The sequence below is a fragment of the Carassius carassius genome, chromosome 9 (genome assembly GCF_963082965.1).
Source record: "Carassius carassius chromosome 9, fCarCar2.1, whole genome shotgun sequence".
In the NCBI taxonomy this organism is placed as follows: domain Eukaryota; kingdom Metazoa; phylum Chordata; class Actinopteri; order Cypriniformes; family Cyprinidae; genus Carassius; species Carassius carassius.
The window spans coordinates 26385817-26413008 of record NC_081763.1 but is presented as its reverse complement, the minus strand read 5'-3'; the positions used below and the strand labels follow the sequence as shown (position 1 = coordinate 26413008).

Sequence of the window (27192 nt, the reverse complement as noted above, 5' to 3'; positions counted from 1 at the left end):
AGTTAGTTTTTTCCCAGTGATAGGCCGGCCACCGGAGCATGAGAAGCTGCAATGGCTGCCACATACACTTTGAGCGTAGACGGGGATCTGCCCGCATCTAAACGCTCCTGTAGGAAGGAGAGTATCTCCGACACGTCACATAAGTGAGGGTCTAGGTTTCGTGTCCTGCACCAGGTGGAGAACACTGACCATTTCTGCGCGTATAGGCGCCTGGTTGAGGGCGCTCTGGCTTCCGTAATGGTCTTTAACACTCCCTCAGGGAGGTTCCCGGGTACCCGTTGAGGGGCCATACATGAAGGGCCCAAAGTTCGGGGTGGGGATGCCAGAGCGCGCCCTTCAGCTGCGTGAGGAGATCTTTCCGCAGCGGTATTGGCCATGGGGCTGTACTGGACAGCTGCATCAGCTCGGAGAACCAAGGTTGGGTCGTCCAGAGTGGGGCTACTAGCAGCATAGCACATCTGCTCTTCCTGACCCGATCGATGACCTGTGGGAAGGCATAAAGCGGGCGTCTGGGCCAATCGAGGGCCAGCGCGTCCCTGCTCTTTGAAAAATATATTGGGCAATGAGCGTTGTCTTCTGAGGCGAAGAGGTCGACCTCTGCCCTGCCGAAGATGCTCCACATCAACTGAACCGTCTGTGGGTGAAGAGACCACTCCCCAGGGGGAACATTCGCCCTGGAAAGCATGTCCGGGCCCCGGTTCAGGATGCCAGGTACATGCGCTGCCTTTAGCGAGCGCAGATTGCAATGTGCCCATGTCAGAAGACGCTCGGTCAGGGTGTGCAAGGTTTCTGACCTGACACCACCCTGGCGATTTATGTAGGCCACCACTGACATGCTGTCTGATCTGACCAGAACGTGATGGCCCTTTAAAAATGGGAGGAAAGCTTTCAGGGATAGTTCGACCGCTATCATCTCCAGACAGTTTATGTGTAACAGTCGCTCCGGGCTCGACCAGAGGCCGGAGGCAGACCTGCCCTCGTACAGGGCGCCCCAACCGAGGTTGGATGCATCTGTCGAGACTACTTTCCATTTCGAGACAGCGCCCGTGCTTACGCCTAACTGATACCAGTTGGCTATTTTCAAGGGGCCAGAGCTGCGATGCAGCCGTGGGTCACCCTGATGCGCGCGCGGCCGGAAATCCAGGCGCGCGCTGGAACACGGTCTCTCAGCCAGCGCTGTAGTGGGCGCATGCGCAGCAGACCTGAAAGTAAGCGTCTTTCAGATCCACTGAGAAAAACCAATCCCTCGGGCGAATTTGCGCGAGTATTTGTTTGGTAGTTAACATTTTGAACGATCGCGTCATAAGCGCTTTGTTCAAACGTCTGAGATCTAGGATGGGTCTGAGACCGCCATCCTTTTTTGGTACGAGGAAGTAGCGGCTGTAAAAGCCTGACTCGCGCTGCGCAGGGGGGACAGTTTCTATCGCCCCTTTTGCAAGAAGGTTTATCAGTTCGGTGCGAAGGACGTGTGTCATTTCGCTTTTCACTTTCGTTTCGACCACGGCGCGAAAGCGCGGCGGTCTGCGAGCGAACTGGAGCGAGTAACCTCGTTTTATTATATTCAAAACCCAATCTGATATGCCGGGGATGGCCTGCCATGCAGCGGCTCGTGCGGCTATGGGTTGAATGTGCTTCGGGCACTGGCCGCCTGTTATGAGGGGACCAGTAGCTCGAGTATGCTGTGCTTGTGACACTGTGGTGACAGCGCTTATTTGTAGGGTTGCGCACTGAGAAGTGGGCACGCGCGCTACATTTAGAGCACCTCCGGCGCGAGCGGGAAGGTGGGCATGAAAGGAGACCCGAGTGAGTCTTTGTGACACTTGGGGGAGTGTGTATACATGTAGGGGTGCGTACTGTGTAGTGGGCACACTGCCTACATAGAAAAAGCTCCTTTTGTGCTTTATTGAGGTCGCCGTGAAAACGGCGTTTGTGTGCAGGCGTGCGTGCATTGTAACAGACTCGTTTACTGCAGTATAGACATCTCCAACCGCCTTTAGTGAGGGGATTGGAGGAAGCATGTGAGGTTTCTTGTGTGGTGGTCCGGCCGCAGCGGGACTTAACCACGGTCTTTTCAGCCCGAAGGTCAGGAGGGCTTCAGAGGCTCGGGGTTCAGCACAATCCTGGGCCGAGGTCCCCGTCTCTCTGGCGGTTTGCGGCTTGTAGAGCGAGAGCGGTGCTGGGTTTTGGTCGCTGGGCGAGACTGTAAGTCTGGCTGCGATGGCTTCGAGGTCTGAGGGGGCGGCGCGTTTCTACGGCGTCCCGCAGCAGAGCTAGAGCGTTTCGGCAGGAAGTGTCTCATTGCCTGCGACGTTTTCTGAGCCTCAGTGAAGCGTTCAGCGAAACCCTTAACCGACTGGCCAAAGAGGCCGGAAGGCGAGATAGGAGAGTCGAGAAAGGCGGATTTGTCGGCGTCTTTCATCTCCGTGAGCGTGAGCCAGAGGTGTCGCTCTAAAACAGCGAGGCTTGCCATGCTTCGGCCGATCGCTTGTGCTGTGGTCTTTGTCGCACGCAGGGCTAGATCAGTAGCGCTGCGGAGATCTTTAAAGTCATAGGTATCTGGGGCAGACTCGTCCAGGTTACGGAGAAGTCTGGCCTGAAAAACCTGCAGCACAGCCATGGTGTGTAGAGCCGAAGCAGCTTGACCAGCGGATGTGTAAGCTCGGCCAGCGAGAGCTGAGGTGGTGCGGCACGGCTTGGATGGATGCACAGTCTTCGACCGCCATCCAGCGGCTGAGGGCGGGCAGAGGTGTGCAGCAATAGCCTCCTCGAGAGGGGGGAGGCTCTCGTAACCGTGGTCTCTGGCGCCGTCGACAGAGGAGAGCGCTGACGAGACAGAAGTCTTCAAGCGTGCGGAGAATGGGGCTTTCCACGACTTCGTGAGTTCATTGTGAACTTCCGGGAAGAAGGGGGCGTTTCTTTGCGGAGGGGCCGAAGGGCGCCCCTGCAGGAACCATTCATCCAGCCTGCTTTTAGCGGGCTTGTCTGGAGGAGACCAGTCGAGCTGAAGGTCGCTGACAGCCCTTGTAAGCACGCGAGTAAGCTCCGCGTCGATATCGGCGCGTTGTCCGGTGCAGCTGGGTGCTGTAGAGGGGGGGGGGGGTCCGCAATGGAGCCCGACCATTCCTCACTACTGGACGCGGCGAGAGAAAGGCTGTCGTGTCTGTCCTCTTCCGCCTCAGGCGCTCCGAAGGAGAAGGGGGCGCTGGTGAGCAGGGACTGGCGCTGCTCGTCCACGAAGAGGACAGGCGAAGGAGCGAGAGCGGGCGAGGCACGCGGGGAGTGTTCCGGCGTGAGCTCGCGTGTAACAGTATGCTCAGGCATTCTCTGATCGCGGCGTTTCTTACGCGGCACTTGAGAGAGAAGAGGCGGAGCGGGTGGAGCATCGTGGCTGGTTTGAGCTAATCGAGCCCGCAGGGTCGATATAGCCATGTCGTCGCACTCAGGGCAGCCGCCCTTGAAGAGTGCGCTCTCAGCATGCTCGCGGCCCAGGCAGGAGACACAGATGATGTGGCGGTCCTCGCTGGGCAGAGGGCCTCGGAAGGAAGCGCAGGCCCGAGGCATTTGAAACAATGCCTCGAATTCTGGAGGAAAAAAGTGTGATGCAGCGGCAAACACACTAGCTTTGAAAAGGATATAGTCACGCCGGATGGCGGAGCAGGAAGCGAGTGCTGAAGGCGGCGTCGAGATGAAGCACGAGCCGGCGTCCTCAGATCTGCGTTGCAGTGCTATCCCGCTGAGAGGCTTTTCGACGGCGTGTAGAGGCTTCTCCGGAGAAGACAGCGAAGTGCAGGTGAGATCGCTGAAGGAGATGCAATCTGATCCCTATGGTGAAGCGGTGGCTTATATAGTTCCAGCCACGCCTATTTTGGCGCGCTCTGACGTCCAATGGGCGCGAAGCGCCCCCATTGGTTCGTTACTCTCCGCCGCCTCACCATAGGTTGCTGCAGTTGCCGCAGCACAGCCAATAAGCACGCGAGCCGCTTCGCTTGGGTCTGCTGTGCTGCAGCACTGCGTTTTACATTATTTAAAAATTAAGGATAATTTTTGGCTTCATATTCTCGAGAAAAGGGGACCTTTTCCCATAGCGTAAGCTAGCTTACGCAGTACGAGAGTACTCTCGAAAGGGAACAGCAGTCCTAATTCAAGTCATCTTTTTATATATATATAAAAAAAAAAGAAATTAAATTACGCCTGGAACCATTGTGGCAGCGCAGGGGAAAAAGTTATTGCCTGAGAGTCAATCCATGAAAAAGTTATTAACGGACAGCAGCTTTTATTATTTGTTATTAGTGCTCAAAGTCTGGGGCTTTACCAGACTTCCACATGAAAAAGCGCACACACGTTTAGTGCAGAGCGTCAGCGGCCTTTGGGTTTAAACACAACCCATCTGAAACACAGGTACCAACAATCGACTAACAAAAATCACTTTGGAGACGGGGCATCGATAACTGTTGAACTGACGTCATCACATCACCGTTGACAATTGCTATTAATTAAAGTGTGCATGGAAAACATACAAACACTATGTAACGTACCTTATTCAGAGTGGCCCTCTGACAACAAATGCAGCGCATGACAGACCAGCAAATATCAGACGTGCAAAACCAGCAAGAGGTTTGAAATATTTTAAGTGGAGTCTACTGCGATGAGGCACATATCAAGTAATCCGGAGCGCATATATGTAGACACGGAACAGCACACGCGCCTCCAAGACATGTCTCGTAATTAAAAAACACTGCGCTAACATCAACCTCAAGTTCGGGGTAAATAAGCATTAACGACACACCTTTCAAATCATTCACGGTTGAAATATGTTACAATGATACGGTAAGAATAGCTATTCTTTAAAACTGTACGATGCATTAGCCTATAGATGCATCGATCTGATCTCACGATCGACTCACCGGTAAATTCATTGCATCGGCGTATAACCTACTCACCAAACACAGAAAATTAAACGTTACGAAAGAAATAATCACCTACCCTTATTCGATTCACAATCAGTTCGGGACGGGGGAAATGTTAACAGCTAAAATCTCCAGATCCCTGTGAAGTATCGATGGTGAACAGCCTATATTTATTTCATTTTGTCCAACGTTAAAGGTGAGCAAAATAACATTGAGGCTGTCGGTGATACAAATCCAATGTTAAGACATCGTGGAGCAGTTAATATGATTGTTCCCACGCAGATGCGAGTACATTCCCACGCACGCACGACACACGGAGAGAGGCGATCGGCTCGGGAAGTTTAGTTTTGGTCTGCCGGTAATTCGGTTTCATAGATCTGGAGCCCCGCCCTTGTCGACCGAGACTCGGTCAAGTGTGTGACCGATTGGTGCGCGAACACACACTCTGGGAGGAGCAGAGACTCATACAGTGTGTGTGTGTGCGTGTGTGTGTGTGTGTGTGTGTGTGTGTGTCACTGCAGGGAAGTTTTCAGAAGGGTCGGTTAAAGACAGACACCGAGTTTGTGTCATGAATTCCTCTCGACATATGACAGTCGTCTGATAGTTGTTGGGGACTAGTTGTTTAGTTACTGTGTGAGTTTAATATCAACAGACAGCCAGATGTGTTGACTGCGGTTTGTGAAACAAACTCATTTAGGTAAGATGTGCATGATCAGAAGTTCAGACCTCATGACACACTTGTGAAATTACACTGTTTGCTTTCTTTCTCTTTCTCTTTCTTTCTTTCTAGAAGACAGGATATTATATTTAGTTTAATGAAATATTACCATACTAATAGACTACTTTTTCAACTATTTTTTCATTTTATCAACTGTAAAATAAAAACTATGCTTCATGTGGTAACTCTAATTGCATGATTTTTGTCAAAAATATAACTCCACAAGAGTTAATTCCTGTCTTCGAATTTGGTCACCCAGTGTTGCAAGAGTCCTAATAAACAATCAGTCCAACAGCACTGGGCCTTTTCTGTTTTTGTATCAATATGTGTTTGCTTCAGACTGACTGTCAGTATGTATATTATTCGTAAAAAAATTTTGGTGATTTTTTTTTTTGCTAGTTCCATTGTTAAACAGTAGGGCTCTGTTTACACCTGGTATTAAGATGCAATTTGTTGTATCTGATCACTACTGGACAATGCTAAATACAGGTGTGAATGGGGTGTAAACATGAGCTTGTCCACTTTTGACCACTTCCAGAGGTAGTCGAAAACACATTCGTCCGTATTGCTCTCGTAGGGTGGACACTCATGTTGTTGGATGTGTTCAAACAGCAAAAGACCACCTCCTTTCTCCCTACTGACTTAATTCTAAAATATTACAGTCTTAAAGGGTTGGTTCACCCAAAAATTAAAATCATGTCATTAATGACTCACCCTCATGTCATTCCAAACCAGTTAGACCTCCATTTATCTTTGGAACACAGTTTAAGATATTTTAGATTTAGTCCGAGAGCTTTCAGTCCCTCCATTGAAACTGTGTGTACGGTATACTGTCCATGTCCAGAAAGGTAAGAAAAACATCATCAAAGTAGTCCATGTGACATCAGCGGGTCAGTTAGAATTTTTCGAAGCATCGAGAAAACATTTTGGTCTAAAAATAGCAATTGTGATTTAGCGTGATTCAGCGTGAAGCAAACCGACACACAGAGCGTCTGAACCGAACTGATTCTTTTGGTGATTGATTCTGAACTGATTCTGTGCTAGTGTTATGAGCCCAGGTAAACCGAAGGCTTGAATGAAGGGCAACTCGGCTCGGTGTTCATCTTCAGTTCTCTCTTCACAGCAGTTCAGTCAGTGTACTGTTTGAGTGCATGCATTACTCCGGGATATTGGTTTGTTTGAACTCAGAGGGAGTGTCAGCCACATTAAAAAAGTTAACAGTGTAAGTAATTTGTGGATTAATGCGAACCGTTTAAAATGATTCAGTTCGATTTGGTGAACTGGTTCAAAAAGATCCGGTTACATCGAATGATTCGTTCGCGAACCAGATATGACAAACTGCTTTGTTTTGAACTCTCTCACAACAGACACGGAAGAGAAGACAATGCTGAATAAAGTCGTAGTTTTTGCTATTTTTGGACCAAAATGTATTTTCGATGCTTCAAAATATTCTAACGGACCCTCTGATGTCACATGGACTACTTTGATGATGTTTTTCTTACCTTTCTGGACATGGACAGTATACCATACACACAGTTTCAATGGAGGGACTGAGAGCTCTCGGACTAAATCTAAAATTTCTTAAACTCTGTTCCGAAGATAAATGGAAGTCTAACTGGCGATATGTAACTTGTGTCCGACACCATATTTAGTGCACTCATTCAATTCCGTTATGCACCACAATAACTAGTGTATCACTGTGTCCGAATATGCCTTCTTCAATACTATACAGTATGAGAAAACAGTATGCCAAATAATGGACATTTGATGGACATTTTAGTATCATATGAAGCCATGGGATAAGAGATTTAAATGGCAGTGATGTATGTCTGAACTGGTTGGTCATGTGACTTTGACAACAGTACATTTAAATTTCATTCATACTGCCCACATTCATGCTACATAAAACATCGTTTCAAACTAAATGTATAACCTTCTAAACAGCATGTGATTTGCAGCACATGTAAGCTACCCACAACACACTGTTTTGTCAATTGAAATTGTGTATGCGTCAATTATTTTTGTAGCAGCACCACGGTATAATTTACACAACAATGTCTTTATTCGCTCACTCATTTTCATCCATTCCTTTCTCATGTAGTGAAATATTTGTCATCCACTGTAATAGGGAATACTGAATGAGGGGGTTGGGACAAATTCAGATGTAGATACTGTCTTTATGAGACACAGTCTGGTTAATTTAGTAACACCATTATTCTGTCGCTCTGAGATGATTGATGGTTAATTCAGCTGTGGAACATTTTCAAAGACCATGTGAAGATGGTCTCTATGTATCTAATAATTGAATTTTTGCATACTACATACTGCTTCATGTACATTTAAAAAAAATAAAATTCCAAACATAGCCTTTTTTCCCTAAGACAGGCCAGTGCTGTTTCTTTCAGGCACCCATCCAGACTCATTTACAAGTCTAATACATTGTTTCCGCAGTGTATTGGAATGTTACACACCTCATTTCACTAGAAATTCACAAAGTCAAAAGAAATGTAACAACATGCATTAGCAGCTCTAACTACCATAGTTACTTACTATGAAAGTCACCAGGGAAGTATAAATTGGGATAAGGTTTTGTTTTGAAAAAGTATAGTCTGGATTCAAAGAGATTCATAGATCTGAAACTACATCCAAAAGCCACACACTATCTTCACTGAATGTTTTAGTAAATGATTAATCAGGAGAGCATTAATAAAATACACAGACGCACCGTTACCTTAAATTTGTCAAGAATGCAAGTACTAAAAAATGAAACCATAACAAGAAGAAAGTAAGGCAAGAAGCATTTGAAGTTGCATTGATGTGTCTGTTTGGAAAAGGTAAATTCTGATGTCAGTTCCCTCTCGGCTCTAAAACAGCAAAATGAGGCAGAGATGGCATTAATTCTGGACAGCAGGTTCCTCCTCAAGTGCAGAGTTCAAACTCAAGACAAAGAGAGTTTATTGACATGCATAGCATTCCAATTTCTCTTTCGACATTGTTGAGATTCTTCCCCTACTTTCCTTTGGGGACTTTCCAGGGTGACTGTAAGGCTTGTGTGTTCAGTTATCCACATGACCTTTGACCTGATTGTCTGGCCACATAAAATCAAGAAGAATACGATTGTAAAATACATTTCAAATATGTATCTCTTGATATGATCAGTGCCTGATCAAACTTTGGGAACACAACTACTTTTATTGCTTAGATAGCTTATAGGGTGTAATTCAGTAATATTTCTACTGTACAGTGATTTCTCACCTATTTATACAGAAAACAAAACTAGATTTTGGTGCATAATAGTGCTCTTGAAGTACAAATATAATACCAAAGTACAACAGCAAATAAATATATAAATAAATAAATAATTTTAATTAATGTTATTTGTTGTTTTCTAGCGCAAAAAGCTTCTTTGTGGTGTACAGCTTTTCTGTGCAATTTCATGTCCATGTGATTGGAAAGGTTTAGTTGCTAAAGGGCTCTGGATTCAAACAGCGATGACAAGTGAAGGATCCATAGGTTTCTCAGGATATTGCAGTCTGGCATGAGTTTCTGCTCCATTTCTGGCAGAAGAAGATCCTCTCATGATGACTGTCATTTTTCTGCCAGATTTTTTCCTTTTTTTTGACCGAAGGGAGTATGGCAGAATCAGCAGGTCCATCAACAAATACTCGACCTCAGATTAAATTAAAACAGGTTTGGGTTTTCAAGGCAAACACTGGGTTTCCGTTGGCCATTCGATGTGACAAGCAAGTTAATGTTGTGTGGCTTTGGTACCACAAAGGGCAACCTTTCTTGTGCTGCCAGTGGATGACAGATCATGCTCTACTTCATTACATGCAATTTTATTCATAGTGGGAAGTTGATTTCTGAGTCTTGTGACAAGCAGCATGTACTGTAATCAGACATCATAACCTAGGGAGAATGTTGGCATTCACCCAAAGCCCAAAGAGAGCATGAAAAGTGGAAGTACATTTATAGGAATTGTTAACCCAAAATGAAATCATCATTTACTCACACTCATAATATTCCAAAATTGCTTTATACGAAGTCAGAGGTTTCATGGTCTTGTGTATCTTGCGACCAATGCAAACACAAATGAGATTTTAGAAGATAAAAAGGAGAAAGACATTTTTTTAAACTATGATATGTCTTTAGAAGGTTTCTATACACAATTTGGTGGTATAATGAATCTGGCAGTATAAACCAACTTCCTTTTTCTGTGGAAAAGAGCGGCTTGAACATTCTCCTTTTTTGTTTTTGAGTGAAACTTTTAGGTGGAAAATAAATCTTGCTGAACAAAAATAACACAGACAATACATGAACCCACGACAGTCATTGTGATGTAGGAGGCCCACGGGGAACATCTGATTGCTCTACTATGGGCCAGTAGTAATGAATAGATTCTGAAATACTCCTATGGGTCACAGAAGAGGCAGAGGGAGGACTGAGGCCTCTGATTAGACTGCAGGAGTGAAGCTGGGCGAGCACTCAAGCTCTGTTGAAACCCCATCAGTCAGTGCAAGATAAAAGACCCGAGCACAAGACCTGTGTTCAGCAGAGGAACAGAGAGTCAGACGAGCCATAAAGGATTTCCTCTGGTGTTAACCATCCAGAAAACTGCAGAAGCAAATCTCAGTTCTGAAGTGTTCAAAAAGATTATAGTTGGGTTACTGAGGACAAAAAGAAAGGAGATATATGAAGAAGGATAACTCAATATTCTTTTGACATCTACACTTCAGGGATTGAAAAAAGGGCTGTCATGTTGACAAAAGCAGACTGGCATGGGTAATGTTTTTTTTTTTTGACTTTTATTAGCAGAATACAAAATATTAATTACAGAACATGAACTCTTTTTTTTCATGTTCTCCCTCTGTTGTGCAAAGCACAGCATAATAATAATAATAATCAATTATTATTCTAAATAACTATCAAAAATAAATCTCCATCAGAAGATTTATTACAGATGTATTACAATTGTATGCTCTTTTGTTAAATTCAAATCTTTTGTTACTTTGTATGTTAATTCTGGTATTAGAGTGACTAGGCAAATAATCTTGACAATCAGTATCTGGTCTCTGTAAGTATAAGAAGAAAAAAATCTTAAATTGTTTATACTAGGATTCTGGGAGTCTGACTTTTCTTTATGCGTCAGACAGCCCTGTAGACCCTCAGAAACTCTGCTGATGCAACAGCCTCTGGTCCACTTCAGTCACATGTTACTTCCCTCACACACCACTGGCATGAAACCATGTCATTACGGTTAAGCCGCAATCGAACACAAGAACAGCCGTTTACATTCCACAGTCACCGTTTTTTCGAACCAAACCTCGTAATCCACATTTTTTTTTATATGAATTCATCATGAATGCTACGTCCAGCAAATCTGTATTTTTTATCTGTAAAACAAGCAAATTAAGGTTAGTGCACCCCAAAATGAAAATCATGTCATTATTTATTCACTCTATTCCTTCTGTGGAACAAAAAAGAAGGTATTTGTATTTGCCCATGGTGTCCAAAACATTTCCCTGTGACCCCATTAACTTTTATTTTATGGACAAAGGACATTTAAAAATACGTATATGTGTATCCTCTTTTACGTTACACAGAAGAAAAATGAAGTACACAGGACTGGGATGATATGAAGGTTTAATAATGACATAGGAAAATGACAGTTTTCATCTTAAGCTTCATCTTATTGGTAAAGGAAAATGCACATAGGTTGCAATGTGAGATGTAAACAACAGGTTAAAGATGGAGGTGAGGGAAATGTGTTAGTTACACAGATTTTCTTCAGTGAGACAAGAAGAGGATAAGTAAAGTCCAGACTGCTCTATCTTCCTGCTTGATTGCAGCTGTATAATGGCAGAGCTTCAGGCTGCGGTCAAGGAGGCTGTTATCAGAAGCAGAACACAGCATGGCCAGAAAGAGAGGCCTTTTTTGTGTCAAGGCACATTCTGTGGTCAATAATTACAGTGTGTAAATAATTTTATACTGATGCATGTCAGGACAGTGCAGGAATAAAAAAAAATAATTTTGTTCAGCCCAGAAATATAAGAAATCTGTCGTCATTATTTACTCACCTTTATTAATTTTTCAACCCATATGCTGTTATTTTTATGAAGAGCATAACAACACTATAAAAGTATTATAAAAGTAATCAATATCACTTTTAAAAATAAAGGGTGTTTTTGCAGCGGTTCCATGGAAGAACGATTTTGGATCCCCAAAGAGTTCTTAAAATAATCTCTTTTTTTTTCTTAGTGTGAAGAACATTTTATTCATAATCTAAGGAAACAAATTTTCAACTATGAAGAACCTTTTGTTCACTGATAAGTTTCCATGGATGTTGAAGGTTCTTCATGAAACAATGCCAATAAAATAAAAACTTGAATGATAGACAAAAAACAACAACGACAACAACAACAACAAAACAAAACAAAACAAAAAAAACGGTTAATTTAGAGGAACATACAGTTTACTGCATCTCTCATTCTCCATCCCATCCCACATATTCAAACTAGAACATTGTGTTCAGTTATGATATAATAAACAATGTTTTGTGATGTCAATTCTTAAAGGCTCCATTTTTTAATCTGATTGTGATTTCTGTGCCTTTAGACCATTTTGGAAATGTATAGAAGAATGAGGTTTCTTTTTTAATCCTTACCCTACATTAAAAAATATCACCACAGGTCTATTAAAAATGACAACATTTAAATTTCTGAATAAAATGTGTACTGTTTAGGAGAAGAACAGGCATCATAAGTTAAGCAAAGCCTTCTGGTCATGTTCACCTCATATTTCTGCAGATAATGTTTCACCCAATGTTAGCCCCCTGCAGATGAATGAATAAGCATGAGTGTGTCTTCCAGCTGTTTGGCTTTCAGAGCAGGACCACATAAGCTGTGAAACCCACCCTCAAAGTCTCCCGGATAATCCCACCTTCTCCTACTGCAGAGTCGGCTGCTTAACACCTGACACCTTCCCACACAACACCACCAGGGTCCCCTTAAACATTATTGAGTTTTAAAGGGATCATCGGATGCTTCATGCACTTTTACAAGTTGTTTGAACTGAAATGTGTGTTGCCAGGGTGTGTACACAACCACCCTATATCCCTATATTTAATCTCATTAAATCATTACCCTTTCTCAAATACTTTCTAAAGTAAACAGTCCCTCAGAGAGCAGCTCGGAAGAGAGCGGCCGGGTCAGCAGAGCTCATTAATACGTAAAGGGAAATGCTACAAAACGGCTTGCTCTGACATGAGCTGTTTTTGACAGGGTTAAAATGGTGCTGTTTTAACCAAACTGTGTTACAGACTTTTCATTAAGACCCTAAAGAATCATATCAACTTGTGGAAAATGGGCATCCGATGACCCCTTTAAATTACGATGGGTTTAATTAAAGAAATTTAGTTTGACTGGGGAGAGATAGTTCCCTGGAGGGACCTTTCATCCCGCTTCCTTAACTGGCCAGGTGGTGAGCGTGAGAAAGAATAAACACTATCTTTTGGCATGATGACCTGGAACAAAGCAGGAAAATTACCGCAGTGTATGCTACCAGTACAGATCCTAATGTTGCCTCCTATTTATTACAGCAAAAAAAATGTGTACAGAGAACAGAACTGAAAGAAAACAGAGGCTCTGGAAGTTTTCACACTGAGTTCTAAACCACAGACATTTCACACCTACTTCATCAATGTGGAGAGCAGTTCCTTTATGTTAGTATGAACCTTACAAAGGAAAGCAGTTGGAAACCACACCAGGCTCTTTATGAAGGTGAAGTGTGCAATTTTTGTGCCACAAGCAGCTCTAAATTTTTTGCTTCAAACATTTTCCCAAAAGCCTCTAACGTCCCTCCTGAAGGAAGCAAAAATTTTGTGTATTTTTCCAAATTTTCCTCTTATGCACAGTACTTGTATTCAGTGTTTGAAATAATACACTGTCTGGGGCAGGGGTTTGCCAGTTTGATTTAAATGAATAAAATGATTTTAATGCTAACTGTGTGCCGTGTGTAGATATTAATTTATCAAACAACCATGTTGGAATTTTGTCAATAGATATACATAAAGAGGAGCTGTCAGAGAAGAGATGCGATACCTGACTCTCTTGTTTATTTCCTGTATTCACAGTAAACTGGCTGTCAGGTCTCTGGAGCTGCATTCAATGAGCATGAGCAAAAAAGGTTTAGGATATGCTGGATTCGACATCACAGAACGGTTTGGATCGAGACAAGATCTCGGCCAAATATTAATGCAACTCATATTGGAAGTATGTGTATATATATATGTAATTTTTATGCAATGTTGCAAAGGAAAACACTGTTGTTCACTTTCAGGAGTTATAATGATGCTTTGTTTTCCCAGAACAAGTTTTAAACACAAATGTTGGTTATATCATATTCAGTTTCATATATTTAAATACAGTTTGAAATGATTTTACATTATTAATCATGCAACCCTAAATAGTATGCATTCTGCCTTGATTAGTAGTTGGGTTGTAGTTTTCAAAAATTCATACAAAAATGATTACGACTTGGCTGTTGACTGTGGGTGGTCATGTGTTCAAGTATTCAAATATCTGAACTCTGTCTAAAGTCAGCAAATTGTAAAAGTATCAAAGATATTTAATTAAAAATGTTAAACCATTTCGGCAGCATAGAATCTAACAATACTGAACACATTTCTACTGCCACAATGTTCATGCCCCCATTTCCTCTGCAATAACAGTGATGCTCAACCAAGAAGAAGATATATTAGACAGAGTACTGCTTCTGGAGTCTGTGACACAGAAAATACAGCATCTTTTGAACTTTTTGAATAAAAAAATGAGCTGTCGGAAAGGAAATGCAAAACATTATGTGATGAGTTAGAGAGCAATACATGAGTAAGACAGTGAGCAGGTGTTGGAGGGAGAGGCAGAAGGAGAAGGAAAAGTGCCAAAGAAGCTATGGAGGCTCTGATTAGTAATGCCTGGATCCACATGTCAGCTGACAAAGATATAACGTAAAATTTAGCAGAGATTCTGAGGCAAACAAAGTATGCCAGAGAAAACAACACTCCCACAGTCTCCATTATCTGACCTCATATTTCAGCCAGAATTTGTTTGAACTTACTCAGCCAGAGGCTGGAGATTACACTGCTTAACATTTAAGACCATATCCATTTGATTTGACACATAAGGAAGGAAGTTAGCCCAGAGGAAATGTCTGCTGGTCTGCACGTATCTTCCTTTATAAGCAGGATGCCAAGTGTTTTGTTTAATTGAGGCTCAAGCTGAAGCTCTTTTCACTTTCATCCTTTTAGCTATTAACTGCAGTTCACAAGACATTTGTATATTCCCTTAAAGGGAAAAAAAGTAAATTCTGTCATCATTTACTCATCCTCATGTCATTCCAAACCTGTATGACTTTCTTTCTTCCACTGAATACATAAAGAGAAATACTGGTCATTATTTTAGTCCCTATGGGGACAGAAGCTTTCAAACTTTAAAGTACCATAAAAGTACAAAGGACCATATGACTTATGCGCTAGTCAGTAGATAGCTTTCTGTGATGAAAAGACCAACATTTTTATTCACTGATAATCCTCCCATCCAGTGAGCTTGTAACTGATGAGACGATGACTGTCAGTGAGATCTGATTCGTGAATGAATCATTCAGTTTTGTGAACTAACCAAATTCATTGAAACAATTTGACTCCAAAGAAAAATTTGTTTGGTGCTCAAGAAACGTCTCAGGTTACGAATGTAACCATGGTTCCCTGAGAGGGAACGAGACACTGCGTCCTCTGAAGGGACACTATGGGGAACACCTCGTCGTGACCCGTGTCTGAAGCATACTTTGAAAAACGCCAACGTGTTGGCCGGCGACAGCCTCTGACGTCACTACCAGCGCGACTATAAATACGCGCCCGTAGGACCCGTCACTATCTTCTTCGTGAAGCTTGCGTCCGAAGCATGGCAGGGAGCTAGAGGACGCAGTGTCTCGTTCCCTCTCAGGGAACCATGGTTACATTCGTAACCTGAGACGTTCCCTTTCAAGGGAACTTCGAACTGCATCCTCTGAGGGGACACTATGGGGACACTATGGCCATGCTGAGGGGAGTGCAGACAAGGATCATGGCAAACACTAAGTACCAACTCTACCGCTTTTCTCTTCACCGGGAGTCGCCCCTGGGACGGTCTGACGGCTGCCTTATGACATTATCCCTTACGGCCAAAGGCCTAAGCTACATACCCAACTTATCCTGTAGGGCCCTGGCCCGGGGTAGAGCTAAAGGCTTGGAATCACAGAGATTCCTTTAAAGGGATACGGCTAAGAGCCTGGCACTTTCCTCTACCAAGTCTTTGCCTGTCACACAGGGGCTACTGCTAGCTTTCGCAAAACCTGCCGAAAGGGCTGTCCCCACAGCACTCTAGTAGTGGCGCCCTGTTCTAGATAGGTATCCGAGGATACCTAGGTGGAGGGGTGCCCAAGATGAACGGGGCTTAAACCAACTCAAGAAAGGGGAAGAAGCAGCAGCGCAAAGCCCTTACCATCTAGGGATTTTAGAAAGAACGCAGAGACTAGCGTGCGAACTTACCACAATGTGGATTTCAGAAAGTGTGCAAAGACTCCCGTGCACACTTACCATAACATGGATTTACAAATACTGTTCTAAGGAGGGGTTCTCGTGGAACTCTGTCAGAGCAGCTCGTAGAAGAATGGCCCGGGAGCAGAGCAATTGGAGGCCTCAGCCCCTGCCTCAGCAGGATGCCTGCTCTCACAGAGCGTCTCAAACAGTATGTGGTACTGGAGCGCTCTGAAGAACCGGGAATCAGTCTCCCAAGAGAGGAAGACTCCGAGCTCCGAGCAGCATGCTCATAGGTGACCCTTTCAGAAAAGGGGAGCGCTGCTGAACAACCCGAGAATTGCCCACACAGCCCCCCCAAGTTGAGGGGGCTTGGGGTGTACAATAAGTACACACCGGTTGGATGAAGCCCAAGGAACACCGGGGCGAATCATCCCAAGAAAGGGAACGAAGCGGAGCGCGTAACCCTTACCATACAGGATTTTAGAAAGTGCGCAGAGTCTTGCGTGCACACTTACCACTTTACGTGGATTTCAGAAAGTGCGCAGAGACTTGCGTGCACACTTACCACTTTACGTGGATTTCAGACAGTGCGCAAAGCATTAACGTGCACACTGACCACCATGTGGATTTGAGAAAGTACACAGGCAAGCGTGTGTACTGAAAGGTTACCTGACAACCACAGTATGTGGGAGCTCACATTCAGAGAGGCCTGTGAAGCCTGCTACCTGATAACCACAATATGTGGGAGTTCACCTACAGAGAGGCCTAGAGAGGCCTACTATCTGTTACCAGATAACCACCTCAGTGGAAACTGAAAGCAATATGGAACTCGACTCCAGGGAGGCCTGGTGAGGCCTACTACCTGACAACCACAAATCGCGGGAGCTCGTTTTTTAAGGAAGCGCACAGTATGTGGGAGCTAAATCTCCAGGGAGGCCTGGTGAGGCCTACTACCTGGCAACCACAGTATGTGGGAGCTTTTCTTCAGAGAGACCTGATGAAGCCTACTATCTGAAAACCACAATGTGCTATTTAGTGGAACGCACAATATGTGGGAGCTAAATCTCCAGGGAGGCCTGGTGAGGCCTACTACCTGGCAACCACAGTATGTGGGAGCTCATCTTCAGAGAGACCTGATGAAGCCTACTATCTGAAAACCACAATGTGCTATTCCGTAGAAACGCATAGTATGTGGGAGCTAAATCTCCAGGGAGTTATTTGAGAGACCGTCCACCTAACCTCGATCAGGTGGAAAGCTGGTGGATACAGGGGAATTAGGCAGGGGAGGACAAAAAACAGAGGTTAAAAACAGAGGTTAAAAACATCCGGAGCTACTAGGTCATCCTACCGCTCTGACCCGGGCGAGGACGCTGCCTCATCCGAATCACGTCCCTCAGACCCTGCTTACCGCTCCGTGACCCGCGGTTCCTCTTGCCCCTGCCCTTAGGCGGGGGAGGAGCGCGAGCCGCAACACTAGCCTTCTGCGCCCCTCTACGACCCTCAGATCGAGATGGGCCAGGACCCCTGAGTTGCTCGGGCTCGGACCTGGACCTTCGTGGAATGAAGGATTTAAAGGCCGCTGAGCGCGCCCTTGCCTCCCTGAACTTCCTCGACGGAGGTACCAAAAAGCTCAGAAGGCGAGACCGGAGCATCGAGAAGAAACCCCATTTCTTCCTTCCCGATGTCAGCCAGGTTCACCCACAGATGTCTCTCCGTCACCACCATGGCCGCCATAGACCTGCCCATGGCGGAGGCAGCCTGCTTGGTAGCTCGGAGAGAGAGGTCTGTGGTGCGGCGCAGCTCGGCTACCTGGTCAGGTGAAAGGCCCTCACCTGTATCCAGGTCCTTCAGCAGGTCAGCCTGGTAGGCCTGGAGCACCGCCATCGTGTGCAGTGAAGCCACAGCCTGACCAGCTGCCGCGTATGACCTGCCATTTAAGCGGGATGTATCTTGGAGGGGCTCAGATGGTAAAGCGGGAGATTTAAGAGAGGACGTTTGCCCCACAGAGAGATAGCAAACCAGCGTCTCTTCTACAGGGGGCATCCTCTCATAGCCGTTCTCATGCAAGCCCTCGATATTAGCATAGCTCGTATGCTGAAACCGGTGGATCCGAGAGGAAAACGGCCTCTTCCATTCCTTTTCGACTTCTGCATGTAAGTCAGGCAAGAATGGAAGGCTCACCTGGGCTGGAGGGCTATGGTCAGACAAGTACCGCTCAGCGAGGCGACCTCGTGGCGCCACCTTACTGGCACGCTTCCATGGCAAATCTAATTTTGCCGTGGCGCGATCCATAACCTCTAACAGCTCCTCATACGCGGGACAGGAGGATTGAGAAGGCTCAGCCTCAGCTTCTTCACCACTCTCAGACATCTCCTGCTCTTCCTGGGTAGAACCCAGCAGAGCACTAACTTCAGTGTCAGAAGTTCGCTCTCGTTCGCCGCCGGAGAGTGTGAAAGGGAAGGTCCCTCTCTACACTCCTCAGCGAGATCCATTTGTGATCCCCACGAGCTCATTGTCCTCCGTGCCTCGGCAACGGCGGGACCTGAGCCGCGGGATCCAGATGGCTGTCCCTCTTTCCTCGAAAAGAGAGACAAACGAGAGTGGAGCTTTCTCAGAGAGAAACGCTCGCAGTGCACGCAGACCGCCACCTCAAGGACATCGCGGGCGTGCTCTTCGCCCAAACAAGAGACGCAAATAGTGTGTGTGTCATCGGGTGTCAGATAACGCTGACACGGATGCACACACTGTCTAAACGCCTTGCTAGTGGAAGCCATGATGAAAACAGTAATAGATCGCTCTTACTGTTTTGGTCGTTTCTCAGATGCACGCTTCAAACAAAACAGTCAACTGAAGACGAAGAAGATAGTGACGGGTCCTACGGGCGCGTATTTATAGTCGCGCTGGTAGTGACGTCAGAGGCTGTCGCCGGCCAACACCTTGGCGTTTTTCAAAGTAAGCTTCAGACACGGGTCATGACGAGGTGTTCCCCATAGTGTCCCCTCAGAGGACGCAGTTCGAAGTTCCCTTGAAAGGGAACAGTTCTTATTATTGTCAATGTTATAATGAAAACAGTTATAATATTTTTTTATGGAAACTTTTTTTTTCAGGATTCTTTGATGAAAACAAAGTTTAACAGAATAGCATTTATCTGAAGTAGACATTTTTTTAGCAATCTTATACATTCGTGTTGAATAAATAACTTTCAACATTGATTTCTTTCAATAAATAAATAAAATAATTTTGAACAGAGAAAGTGTATGATCTAACTGAACTGTGATAAGTCCTGTACGTTTTGAATATATTTAACAATTTAAAGAGGCCTGACAATGGCAAAGCCACTCTGATTCAGAGTTTCTACACAAAACCATGCTTACCTAAAACCTTCAGCTTTAGAGTTTTTTAGACTTGCAAGTACTGGTATTTCCTTGAGGAAATACAAATCTGTTTTTTCCTGGGGGGCTGCTATAAAAACCTTTCACTGTTCTAGGATATGGTCCTTATCTTGCAAATCTCTGTATCAGTTTCATACTGAAAATAAATGAACACGATGGGCTCCACTTAAAACACTATCCATTCAAGTGATATCTTTTCCTGCACATTTAATCTGCGTCATACACATATTTCCTTCTATTTGCATGGAAGCTAGTTAAGAGGAAACAATGAAACACATATCAGTCAAGCTAATCTTTCTATTTAGAGCAGTGTGAAAAGACATACAAGATAAAAATAAGTCTTTCTACCTTCTTAAAGTGACAACTCAGTGTAGAGGGGCTGATGGCGCATATTTCAGTAATAAGCAGCGAGTTTCACTGAAGAGAAGCATCATAGAGAGCATCCATCTGTGTGTCACAGACATGTCCTGCTGAAGAACTGGGGCTGAGCTGTTTGTGTCAGTCATCTCATCACCAGGTGATGATAAAAGTCTTAGCTCACCTTATGACATGTATGTAAGACCACAGCCAAAGCATCCCAACAATGGTTTCAGCCAAACCACCTAATACATGACACAGTCATTGTCAATGCATCTCTGGCCTTTAGTTACAGTTGTGTCAGGCTGCATGTATCTCTGACCCCTGCCTTGGCTCATCAGACAGACACGATCCAGATGCCAGCTGGCCCTCAGAGCACATATGCTCCGATCAGCAGACAATAATCATCCCAGCGCAACACTTCAGCACATACCGAGATACTGTGTTCACATATATGCTCCTCATTGTTCTCCAAATAGATGCACAATATGTTGCATCAAAACTTTTGGCATGAATGACAAAGCTAATGTATAATCTAATAATACTTCTCACGTACAGAACAGTTCAAAAATTTGGGGTCAATCAGGTATTTTTTTAAAGAAATTAATATTTCTATTCAGTAAGGATGACATTAAGATGATCGAAACAATTAAGTAACAATTATTTTAAAACAAATCAGTTTTTTTTAAACATTTAAAAACAGTTAAAACACAGTTTAAAATAATGAGCTTGCATGTCTTTGTTTTGTTAAGATTTTCTTTATTATCATTTCAGCATCCCATCTACTAGTAAAGTGAGTGTTACATTTGTTAAATGATTAAATTCGTGCAGATTATTCAGCCCAAAAGTTTTATTAGTAAACTGTCACGTTCATTCTAATGTGCCGATTTACTGCTTGGGAAATGTTTCATTATTAGCACAGTTGCAAATGGTGGCGCTGCTTAATGGAGTGTGGAAAGGCAATACAGTGTCTTTTTTCAATAGCTGTCTGGCAAAGTCTTTAGGATACTTGCTTTTATTATCAGTCTCATGGTTCTGTTGAAAGAATGGTTGTCTTGAAAGAAGAAAGGAAACTGGATATAAGCAAGTCCAGATTCACAACAAAATAATAAGTATATAAGATCACACATGTGATCAGAGACCCTGGGCATCTTTCTTCTGGTAGAAAGGTCTCTTTATGTCCTATGTCCTAAGTTATTATAACTGTGACCTTAATTGCCTGCCGCTTGTAAACTCTTAGTGTCTTAAGGATTGTTCCACAGGTGCATGTGCAATAACTGTTTATGGTTCATTGAACAAGCAATTGAGAATCAGAATCAGAATCAGAATCAGAATCAGAATCAGAATGAGCTTTATTGCCAGGTATGTTCACACATACGAGGAATTTGTTTTCGTGACAGAGCTCCGCAGTGCAACATAACAGCGACAGAACAAAAAACACAATAAGGAATAAAAAATACAAAAAAATACAAATAGGTGGGTAAGGATTGACAATATACAAATTGACAATGTATGGCAGGTATATTAAAAAGAGCATTTATGTATGTACATGTATATTATGTGGAAAAATTGTAACTGTACGCTAAGTATGTGTGTTTGGATAAATAAGTGTATGTGTATATAAATATAAATATAAGTAGTATAGTGTGTTCCATGTATGTACATGTATATTATGTGCAAAAGATTTACGTGTACGCTAAGTATGTGTGTTGGATAAAAAGTGTAGTGTATATAAATATAAATAGTGTAGTGTGTCCCACAGTTATTATCAGCTGTTCATAAGATGGATTGCCTGAGGGAAGAAACTGTTCCTGTGTCTGGTCGTTCTGGTGCTCAGTGCTCTGTAGCGTCGACCAGATGGCAACAGTTCAAAGAGGGAGTGTGCTGGATGTGAGGGGTCCAGAGTGATTTTAACAGCCCTTTTGCTCACTCTGGATAAGTACAGTTCTTGAATAGAGAAGTGCCAAGGACACCTGTGAGTAAGATATTCAGCTGAATATCTTAATACACAGACTGCTAGTATGCACAGATGAATGCATGCTTGGTGAAGAAAAATGTCAACACTAAAATAAATACTCTTAAAAAACAAGCATTTCACTGATTCCTAACTGAGCCAAAAACATTATGCTGATTCAGTATAAAGAAGACAGTAGTGCAAATCACAATCTTGTGTAAGATCTTGGAGGTGCAGCTTCTGGCTGATTGCCACAGCACCATAAAAGTGAGCCATGGGCATATTCCACCTGGGAATGTTTATAGCATTCTTGAATTACTTAAACATATTGATTTACACACTGGCAGCCAACAGTGTGCCCCCTTTCTATTTCTGCCTCCATTACACATCAGAGCAGCAATGTGTGAGCATCACAGTGCTTCCAGACCTGTGACCTGCTGGGAGACTTACCTAACCGTACAAGCAGGCAACCCTAGTGCATATACACACTTAAACACAAACATTAGTTGTAAGTTACCAGGTCAAGCAACGGAGGGCCTCCCACCTTTTTCATGGTCACATTGTCAGCACAGACAATTAAAGCAGTCGTTTATGTTTTTGCAGCTTATTTAACTGTAATAAATCCTTGGCCTGAGGGTGAGTATATTTTCAGGTAATTTAAATTTTTGGGTGAACTGTTCCTTTAAAATGTTTGCATTGTTTGTTAGAGTAAAAATACTGGTAAAAAAGCCTTGGAACAACTTGAGGGTGAGTAAATGATGCCAGAATGTTGACCGATCCCTTTAATAAACATTAATATAAATAATACTCAAACCAACTCAATAACTATTACCCAACTATTTTTTTTTTCTCAAGTGGCTTATACTTAAAATATTACCCTCATATTACACTATATAACCATAGTCAGTATTCTTGTAAACAATTTTGCAATCATTTATATACAGAAGCACAAATATGCAACAATAAAATCTTTATTTTAAAATGTCATTTGAATTACACACAAAATATAGTAAAATTATTTGTGAGTGAATCATTTTTTCTTGTTGCTTTTCAGCAGTAGATCAAGGGGATTCAGTTGGGACACAGATTGTACCTTTCCTATCAATAATTCCTGCATTATTTGTTTAACATTACAAAACTACATCATTTTCTATGAAGGAAGTCTTTTAAAACAGAAAAATTCATATTCACAAGAATTGTGCTGAAATCATGAAATGACACCCAGAAATGAGTAACATCCCAAGCACATACTCACTGCTTGGCAAGAAAGTCAGTGTTCAGAAGCCCAAAGCTGACTTAATGGAACAAAATGTTTCTTTAATGCCACAAATTTGTTGAAGCTATAGTGTAGTAATGCTTATAAAATGTGCTGTTTTTAGATATAAATTTGTGAATCACTTTTGATCCACATTTTGAATGTAGACAGCACATCAGCCATGCTACAACATTCATTCAGTGGTGTGAACACGTGAAATACAGCTTAACCCCACGGAACCGAGTTAAACAGGATCCAGGGCACATAACAGACTTGGGCGCTAATTAGCATTTTAATGAGGTTTAAAATGGATAGAAGGCTGCTGAAATACCAGAAAATTAGCCACATTTGCAGCATGACAGTGCAGAGTTTCCGTTTCAGGTTCAGTTAAAAAGCACAAAATATGCCCTTGTTTGTTTCCAGTTTGCCAATATGTAAATAGCAAGGGAGTAATGAGAAGCATGAAAAGCCATTATCATGTTTGAAGGGCATCCGGTCTGACCCATAATAGGTTGTTTGGTGTGACCAAGCACTCGTCCAGCGTGACAGCCGGCAGCCAGCATGGAGAAGGTGACACTTGTGGCTTTCACACTCTGTTGAGCTCATTACACAAACATGGTTCACAGCGGCCTTGTATTTTCTCTTTACGACAGCTTCATCTTGTTCAGTTAAGCCATAAATAAAATAAGAGTGACATAATGTTGGGTGGTAATCTAGATTTTTACATTGTATTAAATAAATGTTAGTGGTGTCTGTGCTAAAGCTGTTGCAAGGATGCTCGTATGTTCTGAAGTATTTTAGCACATTGTGTTCATGGTTTCAAGGGCGGTTGGTTATCTAGCTTAACCCTTTAACTCACCCACCAAGAAAAAGGCATTTCCATTTTTTTTTGCATTTCTTGTCTGCTTATGTTGCTAGTTACCACACTCAATGAATAATTTTTTTCAACACATCCCTTAATTTTTTTTTATATTGGCCTCTACCAAATGGTTGATAAGTCACTTAATAGTAAAAATACCGGAAATCATACATACTATAAAAATCTGAAAATATTAACTATAATACTAATTTATAAAAAATAAATCAAAATAAAATAGTTTTGTATATTGAATGTTCTTTATTTATTGAATTACGCTATAAAATATTTCAGGTTTTCATTTTAACACATTATACATTTTCTTGTTTTTTTAACAATAAACAGAAATAAATAACAGAAATAACTAAAAGTAACAAAACCAAAGTCATTACATTCTTTCAGCATTCAGAAAATAAAAGAATACAAAATTAAAATAGCAAAAGATAATAATATAATGACATTTTAAGCTTTTATGATTCAAGAAACACGTTGTCAAGTGTGGTAGTGCAACAGGATTTTATTTATTTCTTTTTTGTAGATAACATTTCTTTGTAAACCAGAAATGCTGTGCAGTGTAAGTCTTGAGCCAGGAGTATGCTCTGGCTCTTCCAAGGAAACTGTTTTTAAAGTGTGTTTGCCTTTTCTTCTCTTCTAACATGTAATCTTAGTAGAGGATGTGCTTGTTTAGGGAGAATCATCTTCATCCAGGGACTCAAAAGAACAGTCACCAGCTACTTCTTTTCAGACGTGGTGATAATCCAGATCCTCTCCATGAAGTACCCCCAGCACTAAACGTTTTATATGTCTCCCTATATCTGACACACACCCACTTCAGGTCTTGCAGTCTCCACGAATGAGATGATGAGTTGAATCAGGTGTGATAGATGAGGGAGACATTAAAAATGTGCAGGGCTGGGGGTACTCCAGAACAGATTTGAGAACTTTATTGGGTCATCAATATAGCTGAGATCAGCATCAGAGTCCTTGGGGGTTTTCTGGTACGTGGACCTGAAGTTCTTGTACCATAGACACTGTTGACATCCATCTAGTAATTGTAAAAAAAAAACCCAACAACAAACAAATAAATAACAATCTCTTACATTTTTAGTAATGTTAGTACATCAGCATTTGTCATTTAATTAGTTATTGTCTCTGATAATTATGATTTCCACACATTAATTTTATGAATTCATTATATTTATAAGAAATGTATAGATTAATGAAATATAAATAAATAAATGTATAATGTTACAAAATATTTCTATTTCTGATAAGTGCTATTCTTTTGAACTTTCTATTCAAAGAAGGTTTTCCACAAAAATATTGAGCAGCATTTATTTTTTTTTAAACTGATAAAAATAAGAAATGTTTCTTGAGCAGCAAATCGTCATATCAGTATGATTTCTGAAAGATGATGTGACGATGAAGACTGGATGAATGAAAGCTTTCCCATCACAGGAATAAAAAAAATTAAACATTTAAAGTTATGTTTAAATTGAAAAGTTATTGTAAATTGTAATAATATTTTATAATATTACTGTTTTTACAATCAAACAAATACTATATTTGCGATATCATTAACAAAATTTTTAAAAAAAATTAACATTTGTAGTCTAACGTTTCTCAGTCAATATAATTTGACACTTTGGCACCACCTGCTGGATGTAAGATGCCTGTACAGACTCAGGATGGGGAGTTTTTGCTGGAAAGAGTGTGACATCTGGTTTCTATGTGTTTTAGGTGTTGGTGAGGAAGATAATTGATGGCACTGAGCTCAGAGGAAGAGGACAAGGCGTCCCACTCAGCAGGGAGAGAAACACTGCCATGTTCATGAAGCCTGAGACCATATGTGGCATCTACCTCTGCATGAGCGTCTCCAGCCAAAGTGAGGCTCCAAAAATCACTGTAATTGACCACACGCACATAGGAATAGTGCTTCACAGGAGATGGAGGCAGAAGGCTGTAACCACAGATCCCTCACTGCTAGTTACGAAAGAAAGGAGTGTTTGGATTTGCTGTTTCTCATTATCGCCCATTCACACATTACATAAACTTAGAGAACAACAAAGGAGATGTTTAGCAGAATGTCAAAGCAGCCATTATCCGTATAATTAGTGAATGGTGACCAAGGATTGTCAAGGAAAAAAATAAAAAACATGACAAAAAGACCTTTAGAATTAACATGGGTTATTTGTATTCACTGCAAGTCTTTTAAAGCCATGACAGCAAAAAGCTGAAGTTTAAAGTTGTTATTCACCAATAATATTCTCATCTTTTCTCACAGAGCCATCCAGAAGAATATAACACACACATCTATTACTGTCCTCGTTTTGTAAATTTTGGAGCTCGAAAGCTCCTTGTGACTAATCATTTTCACTGTACCGAGAACAAAAATAGCAGCAAAATTACTGGAACAAAGTCACACGGGGTGGAACGACATAAGAGTGAGTAAATAATGAGAAATGTAAAGTTTGAGTGAACTAACCCTTTGAGTTCTGAACATGTCTGTGTTTGTAACAGCATGTTTTCTTTATTACATAGTCTTGTTATTTGTGGTGCTAAATGATTTTACAGATGCTTGGAAAATCATTTGCACTTCAAGGCAATTACAACTCCCTTTTTATTTAACCAACTTTTGGTGCTTTTGGCAGTGTGGACAGGTGCCAAATCCTGCTGGAAAATGAAATCAGCATCTTCAAAAAGCTGGTCAGCAGAAGGAAGCATAAAGTGCTCACATTTCTTGGTAAACGGGTGTAGTGTTTTGGTTTTCAAAAAACGCAATGGACCAACACCAGCAGAAGACATTGCACCGCAAATCATCACAGACTGTGAAAACTTAACACTGGACTTCAAGAAACTTGGGCTATGAGCTTCTCCACCCTTCCTCCAAACCTTAGGACATTGGTTTCCAAATGAAATACAAAACTTGCTCTCATCTGAAAAGAGGACTTTGACCACTGGGCAACAATCCAGTTCTTCTTCTCCTTAGCCCAGGTAAGACGCCTCTGACATTGTCTGTGGTTCAGGACTGGCTTAACAAGAGGAATATGACAACTGTAACCAAATACCTTGACACGTCTGTGTGTGGTGGCTCTTGATGCCTTGACCCCAGCCTCAGTCCATTCCTTGTGAAGTTCACTCAAATTCTTCTCAAATTCGATTTTGCTTAACAATCCTCAC

General features: G+C 42.4%; 2 protein-coding genes across 2 annotated transcripts in view; both read right to left on the bottom strand.

Moving 5' to 3' along the window:
* Positions 1 to 5307, bottom strand: part of LOC132149412 (inactive rhomboid protein 1-like) — a 50285-nt gene extending 44978 nt beyond the window's left edge. The window contains exon 1 of the mRNA XM_059558620.1: positions 4984 to 5307. The gene's annotated coding sequence lies outside the window, so the exon portion shown is untranslated. The remainder of the gene's footprint in view (positions 1 to 4983) is intronic.
* A 2542-nt stretch (positions 5308 to 7849) lies between these two features.
* The window catches only part of LOC132149435 (hemoglobin subunit alpha-1-like), an 86215-nt gene continuing 66872 nt past the window's right edge, over positions 7850 to 27192 (bottom strand). The window contains exon 4 of the mRNA XM_059558678.1: positions 7850 to 7860. The gene's annotated coding sequence lies outside the window, so the exon portion shown is untranslated. The remainder of the gene's footprint in view (positions 7861 to 27192) is intronic.